Here is an 11552-nt window from a genome sequence, read left to right as displayed (position 1 = left end):
CACTGTTATACACACATGAATTGTCACTATCACACACCTAAGTATATATTACCTTCTGATAAATTTCTCTGCCATGTGTCTATACTTTGCCTGCCTAATGAAAGCATGAGCTCTTTAAGGGTAAGAATCATGCTTCTTTTCTATCCCCTACTGCACTTAAACAATGTTAGATACGTGGTAGATGCTCCATGAATATTTATGTAAGAGAATCTGCAACACACAAAGAAACATTTGGTATTTGGGTTACATGTTTCTTTTAAGAGAACTTAAAAGCATTTTACAGAAATCACCTCATTAATCTAGCCAAATTTTCTGATTACCACTATTAATTGCCACTAATACTGGCTAAGTGCTTGACTTCCAAAGTGCTTTCATGTTATGTTGCTTAGTCTTAAAACATGCCTTCCTGATGTCTCTAGTGGCAGGTGGAGGCAGAAGGAGAAATTCTGCAAGAAGTGGTTAAAGTTGCCTCAGGTAACACAATCGATGATCTGAAGACACTACTCTTCTTACCAAGGTATCACAGAACCCCAGAGCTATGAGAGATCTTCAAGGTCACCTAGTCTGACCTGCTGGTGAACAAGAACCCCTTTGATGACTGAGCCCCATCAACCCCTTTTCCTGGCTCTTTATTTCTCCTGTTCTTCATTCTTTTGGATACACAAAGGGAGATGTAGTAGGAAGTACAATGGATTTGCAGCCAGAGGAATGGGTTGCAAATCTCAGTCTACTCGGGTGATGTTAATAGAGACAACATATCTCTCCAGGCCTTAGTTCCTCATCTGTCATATAAAAAGGTTACACTAAATGATGGCTGAGGTCCTTTCAGTTCTAAATCCTAAAATTCTAATGGAAAACATTAACAGAAATCTTTCCCGTTCCCGTCTTCTCTCTCTTCTCCAGGCGGCACCTCCCTAGTCCTTCCAACCATTCCGCATCCATTCTTGTTCCCTTATGGAGGGGCTCAAGCTTTTCAATGTCCTTTAAAAAATACGGTGCCCCGAGCTAAATACAAGCTTTTAGCAAGGTAGAGAAGGACCACCCTTTCTAGGAGTCATGCTACTATTGATGCACTCTTAACTTAAATGAACTGCATGGCTGCCATTATCACACTGCTATTGACCTTGCAATCCACTATAAAGCCCGGATCTCTTCCAAACAAACTGCGGAACCCTCCCAACACTGATACTGTTCATTTTGTATATTTAGTTTTCTAAGCCCGAGGGAGTCCTTTACATTTCTCCCAACTGTGGTTCACATCATCAGGGTTAGTCTCTCAATCTAACCTGCTGAACATGTTTTAGATTCTGGTTCTGTCATTAAATATATCTGAACACTGGAGAACTTCATCTAGTCCTTCCTCTAAGCCAATGATAAAAATGTTGGCCATAATAGAGGTTAAGACAGATCCCTAGAGCATTCCACTAAAAACTTCCCTTCAATCAATCCATTAATCATTTACTCCTTGGGTCAAGTCACTGGACTAGCTAAGAATCCGTGTGACTGTACTATCATCTATCTTCTTCACAGGGATATCATGAAATACTCTGCCAAGTAACTTGATGTAATCCGTGGAATCCCTCTCAATGATGAGTCCCATCATTTATGTTTGAAAAAGGGAATGAAATTCATCTGCTGACCTATGTTCACGCCACCCGTTTTTTGGTTTAGAGACGGAGATGGTGAAATGATTTGTGCACGACTATACAAAGATAAAACTGAGAATAATCTTGAGTTTTGTATGCACCTACTTTAAGTCAATGGCAAACAAAGAACATCCTAGATTTCTGGCTCAGTTGGGTGTTTTGTGTATTTACAGGTTCCTTAATATGTGTCCATCCAAAGGGGACAGCAATGAAACTCTGCAGGCCTCATACATCCTGAAGAAGCTTGAGTCTAAAGGATGTGTGCAGGCTGATGGCTAAGTGTTCATCTGTTTCACTAGCAAACATCTGTCTCAGTGAGATGGCTAGAGTCAAGAAGGGATCTCCTTAATGCGCTTACTGAGATGTTTTCGCAGAGGACAGAGCTAGACCAGGAAAGAGCAGGTTTTAAGACGATGTGTTAGGGATTCGGGTCCTAACCTGTAACTCACTGAAGGAGCAAACCCCTTTTAGCAATGCTGATCTCCAACTGTTCTTCACCTTACAGTCTTAGAGACAAGACACAGCCAAGATCACATGCCCAGCGTGTCAGAGGCAGGACCTGAAACCAGGCTCGAAGGCCGGCTCTTCATTCCTTATGCCGCATGGTCCTGTACTCATTGATGGCAATTAACATAAGGGTCTGATAGCTAGTTTTCTACACTGACCACAAATGTGTCAATTAGCATTTTAAAGTTTCCAATTGTGTTTTAACTCCTTTAAATGACAAAGATAATCCTCCAGTCAACAAGTGAAGCTCTGGCTGCCATCATGTCCCCTAGCAGACACCCACCCCTACTCTCTCACAAAGCTCCAAAGTCTCCTTGTCTCTGGGGTGTTCCCATACTGCCTCACCTGCTCTGTCCATCCCCAACATCTCTCCTCCCTTTGGGGGCTGAACTCCTTGAGAACAGACGCCTTTGTACGACAGATGCCTCGGCATCTTTCCCCTCCCTCTCTTCTTAACTCTTTGCAGTCTGGTTTCTGACCTAATCGTTCAATCAAAACTGCTTTCTCCTAAGTTACTAAGACTTTTAATTGCTAAATGCACTGACTTGTCCTGCAGCCTCTGCAATCAAGCAGTCTCTTTCCTGGTTCTCACCCTACCTGTCTGCTTCGTTGGATCTTCATCCACATCCAGTCTGCTACCTGTGGGGGTCCCTAAGACTGCTCTGGGCCTGCTTCTCCTCCCCCTCTAGACCATTAAAGGGGGTGATCTCCATGACTGTGGTATGCCGACGCCTCTTGGATCTGATTGTCCAGCCCTGACCACCTGCCTCTCAGATGCCCTGCAGTGGACGGCTGGCGGGCATCTTACACTCCACACGTCCAGAACAAACCTCACTATTTTCCTCCCCTCCTCCTAATTCCCTGTTACAGTGGAGGATCCAGTCACCCAGGCTCACGACCTGGGGGCCGCCCTAACTCTTCCCTCTCTCACCCACCATTTCCGATAACACGGCAAGTCCTATCAAATCTCCTTTCAGGACATTTCTCCTAAATGCCCCTTCTCTCCTCTGACGCTGTCCCTGCCTGGTACGGGCCCTCATCACCTCACATCTGCCTGCCTCAGCTCTCTTCCCACTCCAATCCATCCTCCACTCAGGCGTTAATAAATCTTCCTAAGGACATTCTTGTTTTGTTTTGGTTTTTGTTCTTTTGCGGGGGCAAGGGGAGTTAAGTGACTTGCCCAGGGTCACACAGCTAGTAAGTGTCAAGTGTCTGAGGCCGGATTTGAACTCAGGTACTCCTGACTCCAGGGCCGGTTCTTTATCCACTGCGCCACCTAGCTGCCCCCCTAAGGACATTCTAACCACATCACCTCCTGCTTCCCCCTTCAATCATGTCCAGCAGCTCCTTGTTGTTTCTAGGATTAAATATAAAATCCTGTTTGGCCTTTAAAGCCCTTCCCAAACTGGCCCCTTGCTACCTTTTCAGTCTTCTCGCACCTTACTCCCTTCCATTTACTCTCCAGTGACACTGGCCTTTTTGCTGTTCCTTTCATAAGACACCCATTCCCTGATTCCAGACATTCTCCCTGGCTGTCCTCGTGCCTGGAATTCTCTCCCTTCTCATCTGCCTTCTAACTTTCCTGGCTTTATTCAAATCTCAGCTACATTCCTACATTCTGCAAGAAGCCCTTCCTAGTGCTCCTTACTCTTAGCACCTTCCCTCTGGGATTACCCCCAGTTCATCCGGTATCTATCTCATTTGTACATAGGTGTTTATATGGCATCTTCCCCATTAGGCTGTGAGCTCCTTGACAACAAAGACTGTTTTTTGTTTTTGTTTTTTGCTTTGTCTTGCTTTGTATCCCTCGCACTTAGCACAATGCCTTACACACAGCAAGCACTTAATAAATGCTAGCTGATTTGATTTATCCCACTCCTTAGATCTCTGGATAATTTTAAAAATTAGCAAGCCTGTAAAGTGCATTCTATCAATGTTTGGAACTGATTGACAAATCCAATCACATTCTTTCCTGCCACGCTTGTTACAAAAGAGGCTAATTTCTACTTTTGAGGTCATTCTTCTTTCACACCACTCACCCGAACCCCTGGGGTCACGATACAGCAGTGCTCATCCTGGAGACGAGAGCCCGACTTCTTTCCTCAAAAGATGCTCATACCTAGAAGAAGATAAGGATGAGGGAGAAACCTGTGAATAGGAAACACACCTATTCACTGTACCGCTTGGTCAATGAATATTGCCAGAGAAAGGCAAATCACATGTATTCTGGGACAGCGATTGAAGAGGAAACTCCCATCTGCCCCTCTCCAATATTAGAGAGTGGACATCTACTCTGTGGCTTAGCCAAGTCCCTTGTCACTCATCTTTTCCACCACCAGCCTCTCTGAGATGTTTTAAGTTACTCAGGGAAGCCTTCAGCATTTGGGGACTGGGAGTGGAAAAAACCTTTAGTACTTGGTTCACCATCTTCCACTCAACCCTATTATGCCACAGTGAATGCTCGATGAATACTTGTTGAAAGGATAAGCTCACGCTCAGCCTACTTCAATAATACTTGACAGTCCTAACATCCTGATTTTATGATTTCTCAGCTTCGCTTCAGTTATCAGTTGTCTACTTCACCACCATCTCCAAGATCCTTCCCTTTGAAAGTTACTTTTCAGATGGCAATTTCCTGTTCTTTCCCTTCACTCTCATCAAACCTACTATTTTCTTCTGGCTAATACTGAGTCCTGGGTAACCTCCATCATCTGCTTCCTCCCTCTTGCTCCTAGGTTATACAACTATAGTGAAATGCTCTCAGGGCTTCCCTATCCTAAAAATTCTTTCCTCTACTTTGATGCTCTTTCTTCAGCTAGCTTCACATCTCTTTCATGGTCCTATTTCTGCACAGAGTAGTTAACATTCACTTCCTCCACTCTCTTACCACCCACTCTACTCAGCCTCTTGCAATCTGGCTTTCTCCCCAAACACTCTACACTACTCTCTCAAAGATCAATGACCCCCCAAGGCCCAAACCAATAGTCTTCCTGTAGTTTGACCTTTCAGCATATGAAACTGTTGACAAGTCCCTCTTTCAGCTGAGTTCAGAGCTGACACTTCCCTCAAGAAGCACTTCCCCACCCCCAGTTCCAGGACACCAAGCTCTCCTGATTCTTTTCTCTCTCTCTCTCTCTCTCTCTCTCTCTCTCTCTTTCTCTCTCTCTCTCTCTCTCTCTGACTTCTCTTCCAGGGTTGTTGTGAGGCTCACATGAAGGCCTCTTTGTAAAGCACAGTGCCTGCCACCCATCGGTGCTTCATAAGTGTTTGCTTGCTTGCTTACTTCCTTTCTTCCTTCCCTGACCACTCCTGCTCTCTCATCACCCATGATGCTTATTCCTCTTCACACTCTCTAAATGGAAACACTCTCCAAGATTTTGTCCTTGGCCCTTCTTTCTTTCCTTTTATACTCTCTCAACAATCTTAGGTTCTGTATCCCATCTCCATCATCACTTCTATTCAACGGGCCCCAAATCTGCATTTCTTAGTGTCTATTGTATATCCTCATCTTTAAGTCCTTCTGGCACCTCAGACTCAACAGGTGTATAACTGAATCTGTCATTTGGCAGAAGGTAAAAGCACTGAACTGAGAGTCAAGAAGACCTGGGCTCTGGGCCCATTTATGCCACCTACTAGCTATGAGACCTTGGCCAAGTCACTCAGTCTCTAAGCCTTAGTTCATCTGTAAAATGAAGATAACATTTGATTCCTTAACTTCACTGGTCTGTTACTGCCCAATGGAATAATGTATGCAAAGCACTTTAAAAACCTGAAATTGCTATATAAATGTAAATTATCTTTCCTTCAAAACCTTCTTCTCTAAACTTTGTTTTGTTGTGGTTTAAAGGTACCTTTAACTAGCCAATCACCCATACTAAAAAAATTCAGATTTATCTTTTAAATTTGGGGAGAGGGAAAAATCTGTGAATTATACCTCCCCCAACTCCTTTCCATGAGGAAAGGCACTCGAGCTTACCTAAGAATTCTGAATCTCCTATATGGCCTAATAACACAACTCACAAATGAGACACTTAATATCCATGGGCCTGAAATCTCCTTCAGGCCCAAGTGCAGATTTCTGTACCAAATAAGTACTTAAAGGTTTATTGAATTCTGTAGGAATGGTAGAAAGCTCAACCCCGAGATCTGTCAAGCCAGGATTGATTGAAGTGGTCCTCTTTGGGCCTTTATCTCAGGTATCTGGCTAAAGCTTAGTAGAATACTCTCCAGCAGTGTAGTGATTTGTACAAAATAGGTATTCCAATTTAATTTGTCTGGTTGACAAGACCATTCGGCACAAAGTTCTAAAAAAAGTATATGGAAATGGACTTTTCTGACTGAATTCCTGCTGTCTCCTGCCGCTCTGATGAGAGGAGAGAGTCCTGGAGTCATTTCACTTTGGAGACTGACTTTTGAGGAATTAAAATTATGCCAGAAAGCCTCTCAAGAACACTGTCTTTCCAGTTACTTTAATCTATACTAATTATCTGTGCTAATGGACAATAGGTAATCCCCAAATCTTGCACCTTGTCTTCAACAAAATACTGCTGGAAGCAGTTTTTAAAAATCCTATCCAACTGATTATAATTTTTTTTTTTTTGGTGAGGCAATTGGGATTAAGTGACTTGCCCAGGGTTACACAGCTATTGTTAAGTGTCTGAGGCCAGATTTGAACTCAGGTCCTCCTGACTCCAGGGCCAGTGCTCTATCTACTGCGCTACCTATCCAACTGATTTGCTGGCAATGAGTCTCATTTGAGCTAATACGCATTTACCAAGTACCTCCTATATATATAAAGTCTGTATTAATACTAAGGAGATCAAAATGGCCAACAGGACAGAATTCCTACCCCAAAGAAGCACAAGACCTAATGGGGCAGATAAAACCAGTATAGTTAGAATATAAACTAGGAAAAAAGCATGTAAGAATTCCAGATAACAAGCTATGATAACTCAAAGGAGGGAGAAACGCTGTCTCAGTAGAAGTTTTCGGGAAGGCTTCACTGAAGAAAAGATATTTAAGGGAGGGATTAAAGGGTGGGTAGGATCCTAACAGGTAGAGAAGAGGATGGAAAGCATTCTAGACAGAGAGCAGCAGCAAAGACAGAGAGTCAGGGCAATGCGGGCCATGGTCACTGTGCTTGGAGTATGGATGGTCTGCACTGACCATCAAATCCTGGCAGAGAGTAATGTAACTTAAGGCTGCAAACAGATTCCAGGTGGAGGAGTCTGAACATTATTCTAAGGCACTGGGGTTTTGAATGTAGGGTGAATCACCAGATGGACAGTGATCCATTGACAACACAGTGAGATCAGAAAGACAAACAGATTTTTCTTCCGGGTGAGTTAGAGAAGGGCAGGAAAAAGTGAAGCCACTGGGTTTTAGACATGCTGAGTTTGAAGGTGCTAGGAGCCCACTCAAGCAGACACAACCTCTGGGCAGGCAGAAATGACCATGTAGAGCTCTGAAGCAAGACCAGAAACACGGAGAGACTGAGGCCCACATTCACAGAGGGAGTGGTTTCATCTACGAGAAGAGTGAGTGAGGATACCAAGGAGAAGAGTGGTGAAGGGCAGAACCATGGGGAACACCCAACCAGGGCCAGGAAGAGACACCTGAGACAGCAGAGTGGTTAGAGCCCATAGAAGAATCAGGAGATTATGGTATCTCTGAAGCCAAAATCCATCTGGAAGTTGGGCATGAGCAGCAGTGTCAAATGAGAGGGAAGTCAAGGAAGATGAGGACTGAAATTATGACGAGGCCCCAGATCTCGAGAAACTTATACCCTAATAGGGGAGTAGGACATGAACGCAAACCAACACCCTACAAAGTGGAATCTGGATGCCCTTTCAGCTCAGGAAGACAAATCTAGAACTAATAGGTGAGAAATAGAGGGAGGGCAAATTTTAGGTAAGTAAAACTAAAAACAGAACAACAACAACAACAAAAGTTCTTCTAAAACTTAGAGCTCTCCAAACCTGGAGTGGGCTACCAGCTGAGAGGAATGAATGAATTCCCCATCACTGGACGACTTATCAAACAGAAGGTGCATAGCCACTTGTTGGAAATGTTGTACATGGAATTCCTACTTTGGATAGTGGTAGGGGAGGGATCCTATAATTTTCTAATTAATAAGTGTATAAGTGAAAAAGGTGCAGTGAGATCAGGTGAAGAGATTACTGCTGGCTTGGAGCAATGAAAAGATTTCATGAAGGTGGCAGTACTAGAGCTGGGCAGGATTCCAAAGAGCTGAAACTGGGCAGGGAGAAAGGGAGGATATTCTAGGCACCGAGCATAGCACAATTAAACACAGACAGTCCATCGAGTATGGGATGTATTCAGGATACAACAAGTAGTACAGTTTGGCTAAAGCACAGGGTACCTGAAGTGAGGTATTCTATAGCTGGAAAGGAATCATAAAGAGGCTGCAGTTCTGCCTTTGTTCAAGAAGCAATGGAGAGCCTCTTAATGGTTTCTGAGTATGGAGTGACTTGGTTGTACCTGTCGTTTAGAAAGACTGATCTACAGGACGAATTGGAAGGGTCACAGATGGAAGACAGGGAGATCAGTTAAGAGTCTATTGTAAAAGTCTAGGAAAAAGAGAATGGGGGCAGCTAGGTGGCGCAGTGGATAGAGCACCAGCCCTGGATTCAGGAGGACCTGAGTTCAAATCCGACCTCAGACACTTAACACTTACTAGCTGTGTGACCCTGGGCAAGTCACTTAACCCCAACTGCCTCACCAAAAAAAATAAAAAGAAAAAAAGAATGAAGGCCTAAACTAGAGGGGGGGAGGGGTGGTCATGAGAATGGGAATATACTGAGCTGGTGGAATCCAAAATATCTGACAACTAATGGGATCTGTGGAATGACAGGGTAAAGAAGGCACTTCAGTTTGGAGCAAGAGAGTCTAAAAGAATTGCAGTGCTACAGACAGAGACATTCAGAAGATGAGAAGGTTTAAGGGGAAATGTGATCAATTGGAAATAAAAGCCTGGAGAAGGACCGTCATGGTTCCATATTTGGAAGTTCTGCAGATAGGATGACTGCGAAATGAAACACTTGCTGAATGAAAGAAGGGGTAGCTAACTATGTCAAATGCTGCAGAGAAGTCAGAGGGGATGAAGACTGAGAGAAAGCCACTTAATTTGGTTATTGGGGGAGGGGGGGTTGTCTTTGGCAACCTTTGAGAGAACAGTTTCAGTAGCATGATAGGGATGAGAGCCAGACTGCAAGGGATTGAAGGGAGCGTGGGTGATGAACAAGTGGAGCCATGCCCAGATCTTGCAGGTTTGGGAAATGAGAATGGGAACTAAGCCTCAGATTCTCTTAGGTCCCAATTCTTTAGTGCTCTTCTAATTTCTCAAATCATAGGACTCTTATAGCCAGGATATTCCAACAAATCTCGCACAAACACCCTGTTCAACAAGGTGGCCAAGATCCATCTGACCAAACTCAAACCCAAGAAAATCAACATCATTCATGTGATTTGTGTATGAACACCCAATGATCTCTCATTAGGTCACCTGCCTGAATAATCCGCTCATCATCAACCCATCATGCTGAACAATCTTCTGTTCTCTATCAGAAAAAGGCACAGTAAAAAAAGTCTAGAACATGACACGGGATTTAGACCTCAGGATTCCATTTCCAGCCCCTTCTGAAATTCTGTTAAGCAAACTACTCCAATGGCTTTCCCCTCTCCCAGAGTACCAGTGAATGGAGCCAATTTTTCTTCAACACAGGTATAAAAATATCAGGGAAGGAAACCAGCATAACAGTTAGGTACAGAAAACCTTGTATCAGATGAAATAAATGTTCTGTGCTCATGGAGGGGGGAGGGAGACATATGCAGATACTTTATGAGAAAACAGAGCTAACATTATTACTAAAATTCAAGTACTCTGAAGAATAGATTCTCACTATCATGGTTTAGGATAGAATTTTACAAAGTAAATTATGCTACTACATTTACTTTCTACCTAGATGCAATTACATGGCCCCAATTTGCTCTTCCCTCCTAGAACTCATGGATCTATCCCTCTATCAACCCATGAAAGCTACAATCCGTCCCTACAGAGAAGAGCAATAGAAAGAATGCTGGATATGAGTCAGAGGGCCTGGGTTCAAATCCAGCTTTAGTCACATATTAGATGTGTGACTTTAGGTGAGTCATGTAACCTCCTAGACCTCAGTTTCCTCCCCTGTAAAATGAAGTTGACCTAAGATCTCTCCCAGCTCCATCCAAAGCTATGATCCTGGCTACATGAATGGTATAAAGTCCATTCCTGCTGACATATTTTCTGCTTGTAGTAGACTACAGGCACTTTGCCTCTGGCGATGTGTTCACTGTGGAGCAAACCAACTCCATTTACATCAGAAGCTATAATGGAAAACATTTTTAATTAAAAGCAACACCATGCAACACTTCCCCCACCTCCCCCCACCCCACCCCCCTCCAATTTTAAAGGTATGTCCCTGGTGCCTTACCTTCAAAGGCTTTCAGCCTGCTTCTTGCTCCTCCACATTGGAACACTGTAGATCTTTCCAGGGATGATCTGGACTTCCTTCGAGGAGGCCAGGCAAGTCAAATTAGAAATACACCAGCTAGTCACACTTTAAAGTCAACAGGCCAGAACTACAGGGAACAAAAGAAAGCAAAATTTCAAATCCTAATCTGGGTTGGTCCCACAGAAAACAACTCTCTTCCCATCACTTGGCTGCCCCACCAGTATTTGGCAAAGGGAACAAGCAGCAAGTCTATATGTATATATTAGTCGGATCATAAAGAACAAGGAGAAATCACCAAAAATCAAGATATTGAGGGGTAGCCACACTGCAAATTATCAAGACCCTCTTGGAAAATTTTTGATAAGTGAGGACAAACAGAATACAGAAAATGAAACTATATCGACAATATAAAAGCCTTTTTAGAAAGTTATAACCCCCCCCAACATAGTTAGTAAAGCTGACTTTCTTATTTCCTTCTCTTGTGTGCCCCTGATGCTAATTAGCAGCAAAATGTACAGGAGGGAGGAAAGGTGACAGTCAGGAGCTTGAGTCATTCAAACTGAAAAACAACCCATGAATAAGCAAGCCTAGATTGTATTTATGTATCCCCTAGCATCATGGGTACGTGGGCATTAAGACAAGTGTGCTATTCCACCATTATTATTTTAGAGGTGATGAATGAAATTTAGGTACGAGGCAGGACTCTCCCCACTGTTTCTAATTTAGGGCAGAACCTGGACACAGCATCTCAACTGCCACCTAGAGCAGTCACTGCTATTACCAGTGAATGGGGAGAGGGACCACATTTCCAACAGGGAAATGACATAGAGATAACAAAATATAAAACCGAATGCTGCCTGCATCAGGCACCACAGGTGGAGGAGAAGTG

At 43.5% G+C, this 11552-nt stretch overlaps 1 protein-coding gene across 6 annotated transcripts in view; it reads right to left on the bottom strand.

The window, feature by feature from the left end:
• The window catches only part of BCL9 (BCL9 transcription coactivator), a 120120-nt gene that overhangs the window by 17582 nt on the left and 90986 nt on the right, over window positions 1–11552 (bottom strand). For all 6 annotated transcript variants that reach the window (XM_044005557.1, XM_044005553.1, XM_044005559.1 and 3 more), the window contains exons 2-3: window positions 10643–10790; window positions 4193–4272 (exon numbers count right to left, since the gene is read on the bottom strand). The gene's annotated coding sequence lies outside the window, so the exon portion shown is untranslated. The remainder of the gene's footprint in view (window positions 1–4192; window positions 4273–10642; window positions 10791–11552) is intronic.

The sequence above is a fragment of the Dromiciops gliroides genome, chromosome 4 (assembly GCF_019393635.1).
Source record: "Dromiciops gliroides isolate mDroGli1 chromosome 4, mDroGli1.pri, whole genome shotgun sequence".
NCBI classification, from domain to species: Eukaryota; Metazoa; Chordata; class Mammalia; order Microbiotheria; family Microbiotheriidae; genus Dromiciops; species Dromiciops gliroides.
The sequence above is the reverse complement of the archived record's forward strand: the minus strand, read 5'-3'. Positions and strand labels throughout refer to the sequence as shown.